Here is a 23,761-nt window from a genome sequence, read left to right as displayed (position 1 = left end):
TTTTTTTTTTTTTTTTTTTTTTTTTCCCCTGCCACCGGGACTGCCACGCGAACCTCTCCCTCCCTCCCTCCCTCTCTCGCCCTCAATTATACTTTTCATTTACGTGATCTAGAAACCACCATTGATTATCAGAGCAACGCAGAGGGGGACCCGGTGATAAATTAATAACTTCAGTTAAGAAAAGGCTTCCCCACTATTCTGCCAAAGAGGAGGTATTAAAAGGGGGACGAATAGATAGAGATGGTGCTGAAATACAGCCCTCGGTGCCTGTTGAGCCCACTGAATTCTTTCTGCTGTAGACTTTTCTCATTTGCGGGGAAAGATGAAGCGCGGCTTTTGATTAGAAGGGAATCTTTTTATGGTTAATAAAAAGGGATTGAGCCCCGGGATCAAATAGATCATGGAAATTAAATGGAAATTGTGGCACTCTCCAACAATTTCTGCCCGAGCCTGCCGCCGATCCCGGCCCCGTAAAGCCCTCGCTCCTGCTCCTGCCCTGCAGCCGGACCCGGGCGGGGGCAGGAGACGGGGCTCGGCCCGGCCCGGGGGTCCCGGGGGTCCCCGGAGGCCGCCCCGCAGTGCCCGGGGGCTGCCGGAGCGGCGCTGCCCGGCGCTGCCTCCCTCGGGACCGCACCTCGGAGCCCTCCCGCTCCGCTCAGCGCCGCCGCCGCGTTACCGGGTAGAGGCGAGGCCGGTGGCAGGGGAAGGAAGGTGACTGCGGGCTGCGCGATGATTTTAATTACCGCAATTACTGCGAGATTATTCAGCGGCGGCACGGAGCCGTGCGCTGCCTCACGGGGAAGCCCGAGGAGCGCCGTACGGGGGCCGCTTTCCCTCCCGCTTCTTCCCCTGCTCGGCGGCGCGGCGAGCCCCGGCTGCGGCTCGGCTCGGCTCGGCCGGGCTCCCCGGCAGCCTGTTGCGGGGGCCGGAGCCCGGCCCGGCGGGGCCTCGGGGCTCCCGTCCCGGCTCCTTTCGCCCCCGGCTTTTGGGGCGAGCTGGCCGCCTGTCGGCAGGGGTGCGGGCACGAACGGAGAGGGCGAGGTGACCGACGTTACAAAGTTAGCCCCGGCCCGCCGTGGCCGGCAAACACCGCCGGCGGGTCCCCCGGTGGCTGCGGGTCGCCCCCGTCCCCTCCCCTGCCCCAGGCTCGGGAGCAGGACACGCGGAGCCGCTCCCGTGCTCCCGACGCGTCTGTAATTGCTGGCGCTCCAGCCTAAGGTGAATTTCAGCCCGGATCATGAACCATTTCACGTCCAAATGCAAGCTTGCAGTACTTTCCTAGTGGCAATTAGGAGCCTATTACAAGCCATTAGATTGATCAATGTACCTTAAACAATGTGAATGATTTATATGGCAAAGAAAAAAAACCTGCTCGCATCCATTGTACTGTTCCGGCGGCCAACCTGGCCCTGCGTGTCCATTCATCACAGCTGTGAACAACAAAAGCGATTTGTTTTGAAAACTTGCATGCAAAGAGACAGGCACGGCTCCTCCGTCCTGAGACCGGTCCCTGGTGGCAGGGGCTGCGGGCACAGGGGTGTTGCTGCTTTCCAGAGGGATTAATTCACCCCCTACCTGAAGGAGGGAAGGAAACAAAGGGATCCTGGCTGCTGCCGAAACAAGCCCCCAGCCCGCTGAGCACGTGTGAGGCGAGGAGGAAAGCAGCAGTTACCCGTTTGTGTAACAAAGTGGTGGGGTGGCTTCCTAGCCTTATATTGACCAGGGGTGGGGAGCTACCAGCCCTTGATGTGCTGGGGCTGCTAGGTGAGGAGGGAAGGAGCAGGGCATGGCCTGATGTGCCCAGCAGCTCCAACCCACAGTGGCGGCCTGTCAGCCGCTCGCCAGGCCGGAGCAGCTGCTGGTAGGCCTCAGCCTGCTTGCCTGCTGCCGGTCAGAAGGGGCAGGGAACGGCTGGCACCTGGGCAATGCCTCCCAGAGTGAGGGGCTGGGAGAGGCCAGCCTGGGTCAGAAGCAGTGGGACTGTGTTTTGCCACTAACTCGGTGGAGGGCCTCTGTTCCTCCCATTTCTCTTACCTTCTTGCTATCCTTACTTGCCCTGCTCCTTAGCGCTGCAAAATTGCTGTCCTCTCTGCAAGCTGAGTGAGCCGGCAGCTTGGTGTTAGCCAGCTCTGAAGCGCTCAGCATCTAAACTCCTGAGGGGGACACGCAGTGCCAGCTAACCAGGCTGATCTTTAAAACAGCACTCAGATGGGCCCGGGGAACTGGTGGCACTGTTTGTTAGGAAAGAAATACATTGGCTGGAATTTCTTCAGCTGGAAATTTGCTCTGAGATAGCACACGAGAGCATGTTACTAATTTAAGATCCCAGGTATCATCGGTGCTTCAGCAGCAATCTGGTCGTCTGTTTTCTACGTTCTGGCCTCCAGAAATTGCTACAAGGCTTGTCAAAAGTCACCGTTTCATCACGTCATTTTCTGCAAGGAGGTAAGCACAGGGTGCATCGATACTGGGACAAAGAAAAGAAACAAGGGAAGGGTGTCAAATCCTGTCAAGGGATATGACCCTTTTGTCACAAAGCGTGTGCACAACCACTTCAGAGTCTGATTTTCCAAGTTGTTCACATGGCACTGAGACTATTCACTTACTAATCTAGTCATCAGCTGCTTCTTGATAAAAAGGGATTAGGAAAACGCAGCATCTGCCGTGTAAACTGAAGGATGGATGCAATCGGAATACGAGCCCTCCTCCCGCTTCCCTATAGGAGATGCTGTGATGCGAGAGGGAGTGTTTCTGTTGAGCCTGTCACACAGAACCTTCCTAACCCAGTCCTTCCTTTTCTGCTAGAGCCTACACCATCAAGAGCTTAACACACAGAGCTCGCAGTGTGTTCTGCTTACCTTACAGTTGTTCTTTCTTATAGAGAAGATGCAAAAGAAGAATAAAAGATGCGGAGGCTGTTTTCAAGGGTTTTGCAGAGATCGTCCCCTTAGCCATTGTGTTTTTAGGTCTTTTTCCTTCTCCAGAGCGCTGTGTTTGTCATTTTGCCTAGGAGAAGCACTGCGCCAACCTTCTCGGGACGGGCTCTGGCCTTCTCCTCCTTCAAGTATCCCTACAGATGCTGTCTACTCGAAGTGCGTTCTGCAAGCCTTACCCTATGCATTTATACTCTCTCGTGAAAAAGCAGCCTATGTTTCCTATCATGCTGCTTCAGGCACTTACATTCCATCTGGGTTGCATTGCCCTTTAATTATCAGTCTTCTTATTGTGATCAAGTGAACTTTTACTAATCTCCACATTTATTGTTAAGGTAAATAGATGCTGCTTTTAATCAATACGGAGGGCCACACCAATGCAGTTCGACGTAACTTAAGTCAACTGTAAAGAGTTCAATGTGTGTATAATTACAGAGGACGTCGGCTATTCACTCCAGCCTAATTCAGTGTCTCTTCAGAGGCAGACCTCTTCGCTTCCCCGTCCCGCTCTCACCTCCTGCTGCCCCCACCCCAAGGAGGCAAGAGAGGAGCGGCGGGGGCCGGGCGAGCCGCAGCCCCACTGAACCTCGGGCTGCCCGGCGGGTTGGAGCTGCCGGGTGAGCACAAGCCTCCGGGTACAATACGGCACTTCCTTCCAACAAAAAAGATTGATTGCGTCTTGGCCTTGGTATTAAATGCGCTATTATCAGAAGAAGCTGAAATAATGCATACAGTCGCTTTAAAAGAAAGCAGGTTTCCTTTGCGAACATACCTATTATTTCAATAGTACTTGAGAACTGTTTCAATAGTGGCCAGGTTGTTGCTTACTGAAATACATTTGAATTGAATACATGTATATCAAGGCTTTTTCTTAATTTTAGTTTGAGTTATTCCTGAAGTTCTCATTAAATTTACCATTTGTAAAGGACAGATTAAATGAAAATGGCTTTCAGAAAAATAGAGCTGGAAATTATTTTGGCCTTTCTGACCTGGAAGAGGTGATAATTTGCAGCAGCACTACATATTGGACATGTCTGACATTTTAGGTATTCCCTCACAGTTTCAGACCTTTGTACGGATGAACTCAGTCTGGGACAACCCAGCAGTCAACTTTTTGTTACCTTAATGTAAATGAGAGGACTGCAGCTGTCTTAAGCAATCTAGGCAGACAACACCGATGGAAATGAAACTCGGGTAAGGGCAATGATAAGAAAAGAATGTCTATTATCCACAATAATGCTCCTAACATTTTCTAAACAGCTATTACCTGTGTCTGTCCATAATTGTCCTTGCTACAGTAACGGTGCAATCTTTCTTTCAGAACACTTACAGAATTCTCTCTCCACTGACTTTTCCAAATGTAAACAACCTATACAGCGTTTTCTAATGTAAAACAAATGTAGTAAGTAGGTCCCACATTAAAGAATCACTTTGACTGGAATGTCTGAAATGCTCCAGGGATTTTGGGGCGGGTTTGAAAATGCTGCCATTTGCATTCAGTTTCCAAACCCAGTCCCATAGATACCTACAAGTATCAGTAGGACTTACACAGCACGTTATTTCTGAGTTTGAACGGCTGCAGAGAACAGATAGAAAATAAGTTGTGAGTTTTTGCTATCAAACTTCAATATTTCTCAGGGCTGTTATTGCACACTAACGTGACTATTTTTCAGTGCTGACACTAACAAACAGTTGCCTAGTTAGAAAATGATGCGACTCCAAAATTCTCTGTTCCAGCAAAACAACTAGAAGCCAATGTCTGTATCACCCTCCCCCCCCCCCCCCAGTTCATATTTCTGTTAGATAAAATGTTAGTTAATCTCATTACAATGGGGCTCAGTGTAAAAGCAGACTGTTGAGCACCTCAGCATGATTGAAAGCATTGAAACAAAATGTAGGTTCTCACCTCTGTGTTAAGAAACATGATATTCACCATATCTATGCAATACTTATGCTGTATAACTCTATTATGCCATTTGGAGGAAATTTAACAAAGCTCCTAGATGCGTTCAGCCTGAGACAGCAGTGTGTGGTGTTTGTCAGTTTTTTTGGAGACATGATGAATCAAAATACAGGTCTGAGAGGAAGAGGCAGCGGCATCCTCCAGCTGTTTTGGAGTACCCCTCTACATACACCGGTAGGTAACACCACGTAGCCAGGCGGTGTAGTCCTTACCCAGCTCGTTACTCACTGGCCTCAAGAGAAACCCTACCTGAGTAGCTCAGGGTGAGGGGGAGGTTAGTACATGGAGAAACTTGGGTTTGTTCAGAGAAACTTTTTAAAAAAATTATAAAGTAGGCGACCAGCTGCGGGCTTTGGAAAGGTAGGTTGTTGAATTCTGCTTGAAATCCTCAGAGTGTGCGGGACCCCTGTTCTCCCTGCAGCTGGGTAGGTGTGGGTTCCCATATGGAACAGAAGTGATACTGCTCTGTTCCGGCAGTTGATGTGGTGCTTGCAGAGAGGCTGGAGGGATCCTGTAACTAGGGAGTCCCAGAATACCTCTGTGCCAAAAGTGCGGACTGGAAATACTGCAAAATGTGCTTTTATTGCTATGTGAGCGAGGCACTCAGCCCATCTAACACTGGGTGTTCTTCTAGGCAGATGTAAAAATCTGCCATATCTCAAGTTTTGCAGCTCCAAGACAGAAATTCCGTGGACATAGACTATTTGCAGATGCTCTCTTACCTGTGCACGCACACTTGTGGCCAAGAAAGGAAGAGGAAGGGGATCTTTGTAAAATCAGCTGCTTAAGAGGAAAACCAAATAGTCAAACTACCAGCCTGGTAGTTTGATATTCGATTGCCTTTTGTTACAGTATTTTTCAAATAGCTGTTGCCATAACAACATAACATATTCTTCTACTTTTTTTTTTTTTTTTTTTTTTTTTTCAAACAGGAAAAAAAAAAATCTTGCCAGAATTCTTCCATAATAGCTTCCATTAACTGCAGTGGCTTCTCTTGGTGAGGCCAGTGCTGATGTCTCCTGCTGTCACAAGTCACTCACAAATCTAGCAGATGTTTTGTTTGATAAGGCCAATTTGAGCTTCATAAAACATGTTGTGCGGTTGTGTTTTTTGTTTTTTTTTTTTCCCCATCTCCAAAGAGCAAATATCAGTAAGGATGGGGTTCAGAGCTGATCATTAGCCATGAAACAAGATGTTTGATACCTGTTGGTAGAATTTTGCCATACATGAAAATCTGGATCAGACCAAACTTTAAAGATCCTACTTTAAAATACAGACAGTGTACCAAATACCAAGAATTTTGACCTATTAGAGACATATATATACCTACCAAAAAAAAGAGGAAGAAAGGAGATAGGAGATACAATACATATTTTGTTAATTAAAGTAACGGTTGTAGATGAGAGTGGTTTAACATAATCAAACAAAAGTTACTATAAAACAATTGGAAAAAGCAAAAGAAAAGGAATCCCCTTCAAACACTGATGCTGCCCTAGAAGTGCTGGCAATTTTGTTTTGGATTCAAACAGTTTGCGTGACTAAGAAATGATCACTTTTCCAGGCCATCTGCACACTGGACAGTGGCAAACATGTTCAGATTATTACATTTAATAATTTGTCTGCTAATACCATCTTCTTTCCAGAAACAATGTCATGCCTAGCAGTTCATCAAATGTAGCTGCCCCTCTGAAGAGTAGGTGTCATACTTCTTTTCGCTTGGAAAGGGAAACTGAGGCACCAGCTACTCAAATGTTGCATGATTGCACAGATTGCCCTCTTTTTCTCTCATTATATTTCTTTCATATTCAAAGTATATAACCTTGGACACAGTGTATTTTGAAGTCAAAGTATGCATCCTTATTTACTTTCTAAATTGCGTGTCCTGCATTTTCGTCATTATTAAATGTTCAGTAGATCTAGGGACAAAACTATTTCTTTTTGCAAGGGTTATTTTGCAATCAGCTACGACCATGTTGTAAGCTGTTTTGGTTTTTAAGTCGTTATCACTGAATAAGAAAAGGTTCCATGAATTACATTGATGTTACTTGTGTCTTCTGTTTTGTTTGTGAAGCCTGCAAACAGCAATGCTTAAAACAGCATCACAAATCACATGCTTTGTGTCTCTGTATTGAAAATTCAGAAGGGATCGCAATTTCTTCCTGTGTAGCTGGGATTTCTTTTTCTGATGTGTAGCTGAATTAACACCCCCCCCCCCCAATTTTTCAGTATTGAGAAGCATACCCACATCGACGTGTTTCCCCTTTTCAGAATACAGCAGGTCCAGCGTCAGTATGTCTGCTCGAGTGTCTCTTTTTGGTTTAGCAACAGAGCTGTGACGGGGCTGATTTAACCCTCCTTGATCAGACATGGCTTTCTATAAAAAGGTGGAAGTGGTGCTACAGACTCCTGCAGCCTGATGGAGAATGTGAAGGATGTTCATCCACACGGCTGCCCGCTAGATTGTATTTGCTGCAGCTAGGTTCTTCAGTCTGAGGTCGTTTCGTATCGGCAACAAATCTGCAGGTTTGAAGTCGAGTGACAGGTACCACGTGCGCCTTTGTTACGCTCCACGTTGTTTGCATGTCCGTGTGAGACATGTCAATGAGATGTATTTAACATATCGGCAGCCACCATCTCCTGCTTTCACACCACTGTGCTGTAAGTGGGGTTAAAAGAGGGGCTTCAAACAAAAAGAGCTTTCATACCACGGTCCGGTGTGACAAAGTCATTGCAGGTTGCCCTAGGACTCGGAACTACCGAGGAAACTTTTGAAACGGCCGCTATTTGAACTTCTGAGCAGGGTCTGTAATCTTGCTCAATAATTACATCAGAAGTGACAGTTTAATTCACTGTAGGTACCCACAACTATTTCTGAAATTAATAATAGACATGCTTTGTAGCTTGCACATGCCAAGAGTTATAAGACAAGCCTCATCGTGGAACTTGACTATTTTAACATGACTTCCTAAATAGTCCAACAATTTAAAACTATTACTTAACATTTTGTTCTTGCTAACTTTTAAAACAAAAACGTTTCCTTGCATTCACGGGGTTGTCTATCGCGAAGTGACCTCTACGAAAGGGCTACTCTTTGAAGTGCTCTCTGAAGAGAGCTTCAAGGCAGCTGAGTGTCTCAGATTGTGATTTTTTAAGGTTTTGATGCTAGAAAATTGTTTAACAAACAGCTCCAAAATACTTAGATTTTGATTAATAACACACAGTGCCATGGTATTTAAATAATATAAAGTATGAAATCTAACATGTGGCCAGAGAGCGTGTGCTCCACATGGCTAGGAGAGCAGGAATGGGAGCGTGCCAGTCTCTGAGCAGGAGGGAAGGAATTCCACAAAGCCAACTGGACTGTTCTGTAGGAACGGGTTGTAACTGTTGTCTCTGCTTGCACCAGAACTTTTCCTCTGACGTTTTGGCTGGACAGGATGCTCCTTCAGCAGTGCAAGGACCACTGGCTGCCATCACTTTGTTCTTCAGAAGTCCACTTGTGTAAGAGTGTGCAGAGCCCTGCCTGTGGGTGACGTGGGGTGCTCTGAATGGAACGGTTTGGGGGGATTAGCTGAATTTCCTAGTACGGCGCTATACGCGTAATACTGTCCAAACTCAGGGAAACTGGCTGTGAATAACCCTCCCACACTGCTCACCCTGAAGCTGGCCACAGGGCCTCAGAATGGACTGTAGTGAAATTCCTACCCAGTTTCACAGTCTTCTGAAATGTTGAAACATTAGTGATGAAAGCCGCTTTGCTCGGCTGGAAGAATGCTCGCTCTGGCTGAAGGCAGTAAAATAGCAGTGTGCTAGGGTCTGTCTAACAAAAGGGCTTGAACTGACACTAAGAGATACTGAACCGGCCTCTGCTGAAGGGTTCATTTGAAAATCCCACCTCACTTATACCCTGATTACTATTAGATAAGGATCACATCTAATCTCATAGTAATTATATATTAGCTGTATATATTAGCTCTAGGATGAGATCCGATGTTTGCATACAAGTATTTATTTTATTAAATGAAAAGGCAGAAGGACCCACCCCGCTCTGGCATCGTGTATCCGTACCTCATTTGCATACGTACGTCTTAGCTGCCAAAACAGAAAAGCTTGTAATTTTAATTCCCGTTTCGGGACAAGCCAAAGGGGGAAAAAAGAAAAAGAAAAAAAATATGATAGTTTTAAATCAGCTTTTCTATGATGGAAACAAAATGAAAATTAATTAGCTATTTACTATGAGTACATTAACGCTGTGAATATGCACGTTGTCATTTAGCATGCTGATGTAATGCTGTCATTGTCCAGACGTAACACTGTCAGAAGAGTTGTACCTGTAATTCTTACTGATTTTCAACATTTTTTCTTTATAATGGTTGGAAGTAGTACGTAGCCGCAGAGATACACACAACTGAAGAGACTCAGAACCTGCCTTTGTGAGCAGTTTCACGTGTGATCAATCCATTTTAAGAAAATCCTTCCAGATGCAGTGCTGTATTGGTGACGGGAAATACAAGAAAAGGTGTACTGGGTAAAATATGCTTTCAGCTGTGCATTGCTATCTAAAATGGACATTCATGCTAAAGGGATTCTGTTCTCAGATCAACATAGCCATGACTGTTAAAAATGCAAAGAAAGGAGCTCATTCATCAAGCCATACTAATTATATCTAGCCCACATTTGCAAATTGTGTAATTGTAAGCATTCCTGGACTGGTATTACTGAATTGTAAGGATTATTTCACAGTTGTTGGTAACAAAATTTAAAATGGTCTCCGTTTAGAAGAGTTGAAGCTATGTAATGTGAAAACAAAAGGTGAGTAATAAATAGAGGCCTTATAAGCAAATGTCTTGATACTCAAGGAAATTGTTATTTCATGACTGGATTCTAACTTCAGACCCAATTACAGAATTTCCTTTTTAGAGTTCATTCATCCCATCACGGAGATAATGTAATGAAGATTTTTATAGAACGTTTTTATAAGGAGAAATGTGACAAATTTTTGTGATTCAGGGTTTTGAGACTTTAGATTATCATCTTTAATTTCAGCTAAACAAAAGAGAGTCTCTCAAGCTTCTTAATTGCAAACACTTTGCAAGAAATAGTATTTAGGGCTTTTGAAATCAGGAGATTTTATTTCAGGTGCCCTTCCTGGGTGAATTCCCAGTGTGTAGATGCAGATACCTACCGTGGTTTACAGTCTGTAGCAGTTTTACGTTTCAAAATTAAATAGTCTGGTTCTTCTTCAGTCAATAACACTGAAAGGCACCTACTGAAAAAGGGGGAAAAACCTTAAAACCCTAAGTTATCAAGTATTTTGAAAATGCTTGACTCTTGCAGACCCCAGGAATTACAGGAATATGAAGCTTAAGTACTGAAGTTGCATGGAGGTCTTTTTTCTGGTGTACCCTTTGTCAGGTGCAGGAAGGCTAATCAAAGCCAGAGGTGGCCTCGTTGTTGTAATTTCTGTGCTCCAAACAGACCAACTCAGCGATGTGCTCCAACGCAGAGATGTTGGAGCATTGTTTTTTCATTTGACAGATTGTTGACCAAACTGGCAAGGCTTCACAGCCAAACCCTTCTTATGGTGTGTCATTCACAGAGCTAGATCCAGGCAAGTTCAGGTTTAGTGATTTGTACCCATGTCACCTTGGACTTGTTTTGAGAGCAATTAAAAAAACAGGTTATGTTTTGTACTCTGGAGATACTGCTGTTCGTGATTATCCCCAGGTTCAAACATTTTGCATGCATCAGACCACTTCAGTCATCTCCCAGCTAACAGAATCCCCCACTGAGCAGCTTAGAGGGGAGCTCACACTTTCAGGAAAACTCTGTCCAGTAGCAGTGGATTGCTGCAAGTCTCCTGGTATGAAGTACACCCTTGCTTTACATCTTATGGGAGTGGTTTGGTATCTGGCAGCTTCTGCATCCCACCTAGAGTTGAACCCAGACCTCTTTATAAACATATTTAAGGCTGAGAGTTTTAAAGAGGAGCTAGTAGCAGCCCTTAGATGTTCAGAAATCCAAAAGTAAATAACTGTTTTACCTTTCTTCCATCCTTCAAAATGCTATGTGTTCTTATTAACTTTGAAGTCAAATTCGTGACTCAAGAATTTTTGAGTTCTGTTGTGACTGAACATTGAGCACATGTGTAATTATCGGACTTTAAACAGAAAAAATAAGTACAACTACTTTTTATACCCATTCTCAGTGTATAGTATCTAATATTCTGTTGTGTTTTAGACAACATTGATATGAAAATGACATTTGAAATAAGAAAAAAAAACAGGAAATATTTACTTTGTAAATGTGTCTCTGTATTATAATGATTGCATTTGCTCACTGCACACTCTTACAGATGAGATCTCCAAGACACTGTTTTTGATTCATTGCCTGTTGTGGTCTTTAAATTATTTCTAAGAAAATCTGGTAAAGATGGTTGAGAAGCTATCTTCAGCCACAGAACATCACCTGTTATTGTGCAATTAATGGTTTTAACTCATTTTGCAGCTTCCTGAAACACTAGAAGAGCTTTCCAGATTTTCTTTTTTTAAGCCCCGAAGGTACTGAAGAGTCCTCAAGCTCTGGCTGTTTCCCAAAAGCCCTTGTTTGGGTGTTTCTTAAACAGCTTGATGTTTCTCAGCTGGGTAGAAGAAAGTTAAGCAAGTCCTGAATTTAACAAGGCTAGGTAAGAGGCCGATGTTTTTAATTACCCCATTCCTCTTCTGGTCTTGAGAGCTGGATGTTCTGTTCTAACTGCTCTGTCATTTATTCTCCCAGGTACGGGCTGTGGGATTGACTGGGATTTGCACATCTATACAAGCTCTTAATGTGTTTCTTACTAAGTGCTTTACCCACTTAAAAGTATTTTATTGTGGTCATTATTTTTCTTATTAAAGATATTTTTGTGGTTAACACAACTGGTGCTCTGGCAGTGGATGTAACTTTTCTTCAGCTTTGATGGTGTGGAGGTCATCCAGCCCCTTGTGTTATCACAGCAGTGAGATTAATGCTGGCACTAGTGACCATCATCTCTTACTTGGCTGAATGGTGTTTTTAGGCATTTTGTGCTTGACAATATACCTCTCAAGGGAAGTGTGAATCTTCAGCTCAAAGAATCATGAGGCAAACAATTGTTTCAGACTCATCTGACTCCAGTGATACACCAAGTGCTGAACAAAAATAAAAAAATAAATAAAAAAAAAAAACACAGAAATGACAGAAGAAATAACCGGAGAAACTGAAGATCGCCTCTGGCCTAAATTGAGAGGAATTCTTCTTCTGCCTCACAGACAGATGAGTCTGCAGATGCTGCTGTGGCTAGTTTTCTTGAATATGTGACCCATGAAGCTGAAAGTGAGGTGATAGGAGATCTACTGTGTTTCTCCACACACTATCAACTCAAAAACATGCAGAAGATATAGACAGAATATCATCACTGGTTTCCTACAGGTGAATGCTGAGAGATGGTAAGCGTGTTGAGATTTGCATTGGGGAGGATTTTCAGTGACTGGACATTTTGATTGTTGGATGCCTTTATAAAATAGCCTATATTTCTGCTGGGATTATGCAGAAAACATTAGCCAATGTGAAAAGAATTTCAGATAACTGTTGTGAAAAGTTAACTTTATCAAAGATTCTCCTGTGAAATCATCTGTATTTCTAGTTTTATCTAGTGAAATGAGCAACAAATGTGTTCGATTTTTGTTCTAAACTATAGTAGCTGTTGAGGCAAAATTCTCAGACACTTTCTTCATTTTTAACAACATTTAAAAAAATATATATACTACAAGCCTTTTTATTTTCTGCATGTTTTATTTATCATTTTGATTTGAAAACAAAACCTGGCTGTACTTGGCTCTTTGCATAACAAAACAGTACTTTCATTGTGAAGTTTCATGCCTGAGTCTGCTCAGTTAGAGAACAGCTTAGAAAATAACTTGAAGAAAATGACTTGAAACCTTTCATGGCTTTTTGGCTGGAATGTGCTTTGAGTGATACAAATAGTGGTCAAATACTAGTTTTACCAGTACTTCTCTGAAACCAAGAGGGATTAGGACTGGAACTTGCACTTGAGAAGGGACTTCAAAATTCATCCTAGCTAGAAAGAAAAGACAGTACCTATACCTGGAAGATAAAAAGAATACTAATATTGTTCTCAACCGCCTACTTATGAGAAATGTCAATTTGTATCCAATTTTCCTAAATCGGGTATTGAAGCAGAGGTATCACTAAGATTGTCCCCAATTCTTTTAAGTCTTCTCTCACTTTGTGCTACAAAACAATCCCTATCATTTTATTAGAAGGGTTGGACAAAGCCCTACAAGAAATTACCTAGATTTCTTTTCCAATGGTTGTAAATGTGCCAGATGTGTCTGTCAGGCCATACAACAATTAGCCAAAAGTAATGACACTTCATCTTTCCTGAAGTAACATAGCATAGCTATTCAAAATTGGCCACCTACCTACGTGTTCCAACCCATGAAACACAACTGAGGGAAAATTGGAGTGGGATGGCTGTGTGACAGATAGATACCATAAATGAGGGCTCTTCCTAAGGCTTTTAGCCGAAGCAGCAGTGCCTCAGAATCTCAGTGAACCCACTGTAAGGGGAAGTAGTCAGAAGAAATTGTTAGTACTAACGTTATTAAACAGTCACTAGTTCTTTGGAATGTAAATGGAGTGGGATGTGCAAGCATTCTCAGCTGTGTGTTTTGGGCTAAATCAAGGTAAGGGGCATAAATTACCACAAGCTGCTTGGGTTGGGGCCTGGTGCCCAGCTCCTGCCTGCCCAGGGCAGCCCTGATGCGAGTGGAGTTGCCTGAGGAAACACCATAAGAAATCCCACCAGAGAGCTGCATTTGAACTTCAGTGTGACAGTGTAGGGGGGCCTGCACCTAGCTGTGGGGCCTGCTGGTGTGCGTGCCTGACTGGGCCGCAGGTCTTCTTTGTCAGACCTCTTGGACTTCTGTCAGGCTTGGTCAGGCTTCGTGGACATTTCTGGCAGGTACTGGACTCTTGGCTGATCCTGGTGACCATCACCAAACCTACTTTGCTCTTCTTGCAATTCACTCCAGATCTTTAACAAAGTCCTTTGAGCTTCACTTTAATCGGCCAAACTGAAACACTAATTACTATCATTTAACAGATGATGTAGAAAAAGGTAATGCTAATGTCATTGATGTTCTTGGTTAGCATTTTGTAATTAACTTTTTCCCCCTTTACAATCACTGGAGGACTTTGTGGACTAGGTTACCATACCACTAATACCAAAAAAGGTGAGAAATGAGAAATTTTTAACCTCATTTACATTATGGCTTATTAAACATTTCCATTGTTCAAATTGGTGAACTGACATTATTCATTGAGATTTTAACTCTATGTATTTTCACAATTTTGGTTTCCATTATGCACTTGACATAGTTCAAATGTAACTATTTAGTAGTGAGTTACAACTTTTCATTTATCACTTCCATTTTTGCAGAAACATTTTTTAAGCATTTATTATGATTGCTTGTTTATTATGATACATTGCTTCAGGTTAGAATCTTAACTAATTTTTAACGAGGATTCTAAATCTATTAATGTATGTAAAAGGGCTAGGAAGAGTACTATTATTTTTATAAAACAGTGGTATTACTGTAAACATCACCAAGTGATTATGTTTTCAACATTTTATTCAAAGACGTTCAGTGCTAATACTTACTCCTCAACTTCAATATCATTTTGGAACCACTATCCTAAGAAGTAGATAATCTTAGAAAGAAGACAAATTATTAATGCAGAGTGGCATAGTCATCAACAGACTACAAAATACACTTTAAAAATCGTGCTTTTACAAACATGGCACAGACTCTGCTGTAGCACTGTATGCTTTAAAAGCTGCAGATACATTTTAGAAAACACTGATGAAGCCATTACTGCTCCATCCATTTGTTCATAGTATATATCATTATTCAAGAAATTTAAGAACTGTAATGATGGAAAATCACACAGAAAGAAAAGAAAAGGAACATGGACTTTGTCAGAAACAAGGGCTACATTTTTATTCAAGAGGCCCATAATGACGGAAAATCACAGTGAAAGGCAGAGACGAAACAGGGATCCCATAAAGGACTGACACACCACAGTGGCACAAGTAGTAGAACAGTCATAGCAAGTGGATAAAAATAAAGAAAACAAAATTAACTAGAGAAGAGCTGGACTCAGGGATGAAGCACAAAACAGAAACAAATCACAGCAAATGCTGAAGATTAATTTCAAAGAAGCTACTGAGAATGAATGGAGAGACAAGTTGCATCAATATTAATGAAGCTGAAATAGAGCTCCAAACGACCACGAGTGCAAAATGGCACAGAAAACATTTTCTTTTTAAATAGGCTGGAGATTGGCTCACAAGACCTTCATAAAAATGAAGAGAATTCACAAAAGACATTACAGGAAATGTGGTAAACAATTTTAACACAAATCTTAAAGATGAACCATAGGAAGATTTAATTACCACTGCATACATTTGTAGTTTTAATTCATAGTTTATAGGCAAGATGTTCAGAAAAGTAACAGAAGTGTGTTTTCTGACATCAAATGATCTATAAATGTCTTAAAGGGATCTTATGCAACTCCAAGTATTGGCCTTTGATTTTTTTTCAAGCAGTCTGAGAGAGTTAGGCACCTAAAATCCTTAGTGATATATTATTCTTTGGGTCTTTATAACATACAAGGAAACGTTATTGCCCACCTTGAAATGAAGAAAGAACAAATACATGTTACGTATAGGCTGGCAGTTAGAACTGTGCAGGCAGGAAATAAACCTTTCTTCCAAAATTACTTAAGGCAGACGTGACTATAGGCTATGGAGCTCTCAGGAGTTCTTGGATGCTTGACATTAAAAATTTGTGCCCTGCCAGCTGACAACTGTATTCACTTCCAGTCAGACAGCCTGTAGTTACAAACAAGGGGTCACATTTTAAGAACCCGATTTCTAAAAAAGACCAACACAAATGTGTAATTTCTCAGATGATGTTGTCAGGAGTCCTGTAAATTGAAACTGGCATGTCAAGCGTTGCAAGATCTTCCTTAGCTAGAAAGCAGAGCAAGTGAGTACTTCTCCTGATAAAGATTGCTCTTCCTAAGAAAATTCAGTGTGTGAGGCTAAATTTCAGTGTCTTAGAGATGCAATCGATTGATCTGTTTTACTTATGTAACAAATGAAACTACTGAAGGTTTTGCATCTGCCACGAGAGCAGCCACACACTTTTCTTTCTTGTCATAACGGGTTAGTGACGTTATTTCAGTGTGTTCCTGCAGCCTACCAGCAGTCTTTTCCACTTCAAGGGTCTTACTGCACCAGCTGTAAATACGCTCACCTGTTTTACATTGTAGTAAAGAGATGGTGATCTAAGTAAAGCTATTGAGAGTAATAAAGCTGCTTTGTAAGGCAAAATTTTGCTTTAAAAGGGAGACTGGGATATAAAATATTGGCATAAATGTATATGAAGACATAGAGTAGATCTGGCAGAAGAAGAGCTATTGGTGGAAGGCCATGCTCTCACTTTTCTTTGTGGGCATGGGGGAGGCATTGCATACTGGCAGGCCCTAGTTAAATTTCGACTGAAAATCTCTCTGTGGAATTTATTTGGGCCCTGAAATCCCTATCAATGAAACCTGTATACAAGCACCCACGCTTAAGTTAAACTTTGGTTGTATCCACAAAAATATCAGAATTGTGAGGCAATGGTATTTCTCTGGTCATGTTTTAAATTTTTAATGCTGTGATAGTAAACTTTACCACTTAGGAAGTAACTTCTTAGTGTTTCATAAGAGAATTTCATTGTCTTACCAGAACTGCTCTGCAGAAGTGTCGTTGGGCTGTGGGTCAGCAAGGCCTTCTGGCATGCCATGCTCTGGCTTGCTGTGCCTATCCTCCACCCCAGCGACACACAGGGCAGGATGGTGATCACCTTCGATTATTGACATGAGTGTTATTCTCATTTTGGGAGAACAGGGCATGAGATAAAACGGAAAGGTGTCTGCTAAATGGTGTTCTTGTTCAGCTGCATTGGCTTTTTGATGGCTGTTGCTGGATGATGGTGCTTGTGTGGCACTTGTGGCTGTTACTGACCTACAGAGGTAGAGGCCGGTATATCGGAAATTGTTGTGACTCTTGATTTGTGCTGGGACAGAGAGTACATAGTATATATACAAGTTGTTTCCTTCAGACCTTCAAGGCAAACATAAATAGGTCATTTTTAAGGACTGTACTCTTGTTTTACGGAGTTCTTCATCAAGCATGGAGAAAACCTGGGTGTTTATGGTCGATTCACGACTTAGTTTCATTTTATACTCTTATTACTGTATTTTAGCGTATCTCTTCTTTTTGATCCACAGCAAAAAGAAAGTGACAAAATGGAAATGTCATCTCTCTATCAACAGGGCAGTTATGAAAACAATTATATAGATCAGCAGTAAGCAGAAGAATGAAACAACTGTATTCTAGATAAAAAATATTTTTCCAACTTCTTTGTAATAGTAGTAGAGTTTGAAGAAACATGAAATCTAAGGTGTTATCAGAGCTCTTCTAAAACATGGATACAAGGTAGGTCAGAAAGATGAAACCTGGAGCCAGGGAAAGAAAAGCACCTGAAGGCACGGTGTTCTTTCAGCTTTGAAGAAGAAGTTGCTCTTAGGAACAACTTTGTAAATTAACTATGGGGAAAACATTGGTGATTAATTAAACTTTGAGTTGGTAAGCTTTTTCAAGTGGAGATTCATGAAATAAGTAGCAAAATAGCTAAGAGATCCTCTTCTGAACAATTGAATGAGGCATAATTGTATTGTGACTTTTTGTTATGAATATTACTGTAATGAAATTAAAGAAAACTTATATATATTTATATGGTCCAAGGCTAACATTGCTTTTCTTACTGAATTTTTATAGTGTAGTAGCTGAATTACTATAAAGTAATAATTGGGTTCTTATAATGACCACGAGAATACAATAACAGCTGTTTGCAGTTAGCATTTACAAGGAAATTGGAGCATTCTAGCAAACGAATCTCCATTGTATCTGCAAAGGTCACCATAACCCTAACAGAGAACTGTCATCCCACTTTCTCTAGAGGTGCAGTGCTACCACAGCATTTCTGGATTGGACTCAGATATGCACCCACTTGGTCAACCTAACAATGTTCCTTCATGAGGCAAAGCTTCTAGATGACTGCTGTTGTAAACTCTTGAAATTTTATACGTTGTTCCATTCAATGTCTTCTTGAAGAAGTAGATAATGTCCTTGGTATCTTTCTACATGTGTAGGTGTGACTCACTTTGGTGCTCTAATGAGCCAGTCCTGAGGACCGTTCCGCAGCTCCTCAGCATCCAGCCCCAGTTGCTCTCCATCGTTACTGGAGCACACGCTGCCTTTGCAGTGGTACAGCTGCTGTGGTTTTTCTCAGAAGCCCGGCTGACCTGCCTAAGGTTGCAGCTTTTGACAGATCTTAAGGAATTCTTTGGTATTTTGTGAGTAATATCTCTTAACTCTTGTCCGTGACTAACTCTTTTTCCCCTAGTTTTCTCTGCTTTTAGTAGTAGTAATTGTAGAATTGTTTTTATTTTAAATTGATACTTGCTTTTATACTGTCATTTTGCTAGGCTACTGGAAAGTTCAAAGCAGACTTGTCATTTTAGAACTAAAATTTCATTAATTCCCCAGTAATTTCTCCTACTTCAGTATCTCTCTTCTCTCATCTCTGTCTGTGATTGAATCTTTTTCACTATTCTCACTGTGGAAATTTTAGTACATGTTATACCTGTTAGTGACATCATCCATGTTAAAGTTATGAAAGTCAGCTGAAATTTCTATGATCTAGAAAAAAATATATTAATATGTGCCAGACCAGACTGTTCCGCATTATTATGCTCCTGAGATGCCAAAGTCTGGGATGTGGCCAGAAGTGGTAAGAGATGTTTTCTGCCACTGCAGCAATCCTGACAACTTTGAAGTGGCACTAGCATCATTAACAATCTCGTACCCTTGTACTGGTCTTTAGGTAAGGAGAGTGAGTATAATGAAAAAGAATGAAAATCACTACCTATAAACATGAAGTATGGTATGAATTTAAGAATGTAAGGAATGGCACAAGGCTAGATTCTCTATGGAATTGGACAAATCCACATTTAAGAAAGCAAAGCCAAAGCCTGTTGAATCCAATCAAACGTAGTGTTTAAAAATGTTGTGTTAAAGTACAGTTCAGCTGGGTGATGCGTGCCCTTAAACTCCCCAGAAGTCACTGAACAGCATTTAGTTCAGACTGTGCCCTTGAGCAGCATTTCTTTTTAGCACTGAGTGTATTTATTCCTCAGAGCCATCCCATTCCCTCCCAGGGGCAAGGACCCAGGCAATCCAGGATTGGTGGCGTGCAAAAGCAACTTTGTTCTTCTAACCCCCTGGGTTGCACTCAACATTGCCCGGTCACAGCAAGGATCAGGGGCTCTGTGTTTATTCTTTCAGTTCTACAAAACCGCTTATTTCTGTAGTTAACGGTGGCTTTGCAGTAAATATATGTTCTGGGAAGCAAAAAGCAAAGAGTATGCTGGTGGCACAAACCACGAGGTGTTTGTTTTATTACTCTCCCTTAAACATTGTTTTTAATCAGGTAGAGTCGCTCTAGGACTGTTTGACTTCTGCACGTGTGCTAGCTGTACAATAAGCTGTATTTTTTGCAGGCGTTCATGTTGTAGAGTTAAGATGACATTGAGATGACTGCTCTCTAGCTGTTTTTTCCCTCAAACTTACAGAACACATTTTAAGTAACAAGATTGTTATAATTTAAGCTATGCATGCCAGTTTAAAACAAGGCTTTCACCGCTATGACAGATTTGGATAGAAACATTCAACCAAGTAAGGCAAAGCATGACTCTAAATGCAACTTGAAAACAAAGGCAGGTAAGGTGAAATGTTACAAAGCCAAAGAGATGATTTCTAGCTGATGGAATCAAATGTTTTCAAGTCCTTTACTGTAGGTAGTGAAACCGCAATGACTAACAGTAAATTAGATATAGAAATAGATTAAAGGGGGGCATTATTACAGTACGGTGTGTGATGACAAAGAGGACCAACTAAAAAAATTGTATGCAGACTTGCAAATTCTTGTGCACATAGCACTGATTTAGACATGCTGAACTAGAAGCAGCAGCAGCAGTGGTCAAGATCCTAATGTTTTGTTTTTTTTTTTTCTTCCAGACTTCAGATGTTTTCCCTGATAGCTAAAATCAGAGTTATACACAAAGTAGACTTTATAATATATATATATTTAGATATATATATGCATACATATATATATGTATATTCCTTTATTTCACGTAGTAAACTGCTGATACCTGTATTTGCTTATGAACTGGCGAGGAAAAAAGTTAAACTTAACTGGCTGCTAGATAAATAGCAACTTTCTTGTCATAGATATTCAGTGAGGTTAATGATTTTTATTTGAAGACAGTAAAATAAAATTATCTTCTGAGAAATACCATGCCTATACTAAAAAGATGGATGACAAAATTGACCCTCAAAATGTTAGGAGGGTAAGAAAATGTATTTGATGGAAATGCTCCCCAAAAGTAGCCTTTCACAATGCTTGCAACCTTATTAATGGAGCTAGGTGAGTCCATGTCTTATTCTGCAGTGAAGTAGCCTTGCGTGACCCTACTTTCAGGACATATAGAGTAGGATGGGTAGGAGTGGGCTGTCTTGACCTTTTAGCAGGGTGGAAAACCAAGATGTGTTGATTCCATTCCTGAAAAAGACACACATTTTGCTTACTGGAGGTTTTTTATTTACGGATGCAAAGGCTGCAGTGCTGCTCAGCAGTTATTCATATGTATTTTTGGTTAATTTCAGTATGTCTGAATGTTCCTTGTAGTAATCCATTTGCTTCATTCAAGAGCTAAGTAACTAAACGTTAATTGGTTGAATTAGTTGGTATTATTATTTTTTTTCCTGTTGATAGTGTTAGAATAAAGTAATAGAAAGACTTGCATAAGCACGCTACTACCAAAGACCGACTATTAATGATTATCACAACACTAAGAGGAAAAACCTCTCCATGGATACAGTAGTCTTTTTCTCCACCATGCTGCAGCAAAATCTTTGGTCACTGAAAAGGAAAATAAGTAGTAACTGCAGGTTTTTTGATATGCAATTCTAAATTAGGCTTTGGAAAACAGTGTCCTTTCTTAGCAATAAATAAATAAATAATCAAGATTATATTCCTTTTATTGCGACTGAGATGATATATAATCTGATGGTACTCTCACCTTGACTCCTTCATTCTGGTGGTTTTCCAGTTCTGAGAATTTAATCTTACGGACCTAAAATAGGACATGCTATAAGAACAGTTTTTACTGACATCTCTCCTTCAATTTTCTTAGCAGGCAAACACTTGATGGTGTCTGTCTGTAATGGTTCAGAGGAACAGTCTGAGCTCAAGAAAGTGTCTTTAATTTTTTTTTCAAGAGTTTTGATCAGAATTCTGTAAAATTCTACAACTAATTTTTAGTATATTCTAAATATCTTGTCTTCTTGACATCTAATATAGTCCCAGGTACAACCTCTCAAGGATCAGTTTATTTATTAAATTGCTGTGTGAGTTGTTATAAATAAATCTGGATGTATTTACAATGCGCACGTGCCTTTTGAGTATATGCTGTCTTTATTAATCTAAATAAGCATGAACAAAGATCTAGTAATATGCCTAACTGCCACTGCCCCTTGAATCTGAAAGGAAAGCTGATGCTCAGTGCAAATTCTTGGTATTCTACCTTTCTGGTGCTGCCTGCTCCAGTGCAGGATTGTTGGGTCAGGAAACAGAAGACCAGGAGATCTGAACCTATGTCTCTGCTTGCAGTGAACGGGGCTACTCTTCAAGTGCCTTGATGTTTCTCTTTCATTTAAGTTGTTATTTGCAGAACGGTCCAGGGTCTTGATCACAGTTCCCATACAAGCAATAATCACCTCAGAATGCTCTTAGAGATCACACTGAATAAAAAAGCCTGTATGGGAGGACATCCTTAAATTATATCATGACATTTTGACAGGGCCAATTTAGGTTGAGGGAACTGTTGTGTTCTTGCTGGTTTATTTATTTTTGGCAAATTGTTTGAACAGATCTTAGAGGAATTTAGATGAAAAATGAATTCTTCTTCAATTAAAATATTTGAAAGACCCATTAAATCAAATTATACACTCAGCTAAGTATTTGCACTCTTCAAGGTATCGGAATGTGATGTTATCATAGATTTATGACACAAGAAAAAAATGATCTAGACACAATGCAAAGTCTATTCATTATGGACTTTTTTTTTTCTCCTGTTGAAAATGATATTATAAAAGTAATTTGATTGGGGAACTGGTGATCTTAATGACTTACAGCTAGTTAGCAATCTTCATCCTATTTATAGATTAAAATTATCTCCTTGTTTCTTTGAAACAGCAAATGGAAACGTTCTTTACTCTGATAACTGTCAGTGTAGCCCTAAATGTCCTTGCTATGTTACCTAGCACCCTGTAGACGTACTGACTTCTGAAACCAGCCACTTCTGCCCTGGACTGATCTGAGAGTCAAGTCCAGTCTTGCATCTGAAGAGTGACTAAACAGGCTCTGCGTGCCTGCGCTCTCCTTGGTAGGACAGCAAAGTTGATTGCATAGGGCCATTGCTGAAGCAGCAAAAACACAGGTTATTATAATAACGCTCACTCATTACACTAAAATCCCATTTACAGGTTAAGTGGAACCCCTGCATGGAGATAAATTCTTCTCGTACAACTGTAACTTCTTGCAGGTCCCTGTTACCTCCTGCCTAGCCCAGGCTGTTCTGGCAGATTCTGCCGGACAGAACCAGCTCTGCAGGGCTCAGTGCTCCTCTGCTGGGAGATGGGGACTGGATGTTTGTGCACCTGCAGCTGGCTATGGAGCGCTGCTCTCGCCTCCTGCTCTGGTTCCCTGATTCCTCAGGCTGGTTTTGCACCTCAGACAGCCCCAGTTTTGTTTATTTATCACCATCCCCTTTCTTTGACTCTTTGCTGATTCTGGGATGGCTGTTTTCTTCTCATGGGAAGGAAGCCCCAAGGGGGCTGGTGTCACCAGCGCCAGGCCTAAGTGATGGGATCTGTGTGTGTCTTGCGGCATGCAGCCGTCTTTCCTCTAGATGGGTAGGGCTCATCTACGTATGTTCTTTTTTTAAACTAGTATATGTACTTTTGCTGCTTTGATTTATAGCAAATGAGTTGCTGTTATATATACATTGTAATTTATTAAGTAAATGCAATTACATCTGATTGTAATTTATTCAGAGGGTGGTATTTGCCTTCGTAACGATGACCTTAGATGTTACATTAGACTATGGATTTCTGTCTGTGAATGGCTTTGGAAAAGTTACTGGATGTGGCACAGTCCAAAAGCTTCAGGACTGTCTTTTTACGCTTGATATCACCAAGTATCAAACTGTAGACACCCCCGGCATCCTTAGAGGTTTAAGTCCCCAGTCCCGCACGCTGCGGTGCCTCCAGCCCGCCTGGCTGTGTACTCGCAGAAGCACGGTGAAGCCAGTGCGTGCAGAGCTCTCCGTGCTTCCCCGTGCCCCTTCCTGCTCCGTGCCCGCTGGGCCGGCCCACGGCAGGCCTTCACCTAACCGGGCCGGGCCGCCTCGCCCTGCCACCGGCGGCCCCGGTGCCCGCGGGCCGCAGGGCCCCGAGCGCCCGTAGTGGTTCCGGGGCAGCACGGAGCGCCCGGGCCGCTCCCGGAGCCCCGCGGAGGCCGCCCCGCCGCCGGGCCCGCCCCGCCGCGCTCCGCCGACCTTTCCCCTGGCGGCGGGCACGGCC

The 23,761-nt window shown here is 42.0% G+C and overlaps 1 protein-coding gene across 2 annotated transcripts in view; it reads left to right on the top strand.

Annotated features, from left to right (window-relative positions):
- OLA1 (Obg like ATPase 1) overlaps positions 1–23,761 on the top strand; it is a 126,680-nt gene that overhangs the window by 6,601 nt on the left and 96,318 nt on the right. The window contains exons 1-2 of one of the 2 annotated variants that reach the window (XM_035331491.1): positions 560–578; positions 642–672. The gene's annotated coding sequence lies outside the window, so the exon portion shown is untranslated. Of the gene's footprint in view, positions 1–559; positions 579–641; positions 673–23,761 lie in introns of those variants that run through there. The other variant, XM_035331492.1, reaches the window with a different exon arrangement.

The sequence above is a fragment of the Oxyura jamaicensis genome, chromosome 7 (genome assembly GCF_011077185.1).
Source record: "Oxyura jamaicensis isolate SHBP4307 breed ruddy duck chromosome 7, BPBGC_Ojam_1.0, whole genome shotgun sequence".
NCBI lineage: Eukaryota > Metazoa > Chordata > Aves > Anseriformes > Anatidae > Oxyura > Oxyura jamaicensis.
The sequence above is the reverse complement of the archived record's forward strand: the minus strand, read 5'-3'. Positions and strand labels throughout refer to the sequence as shown.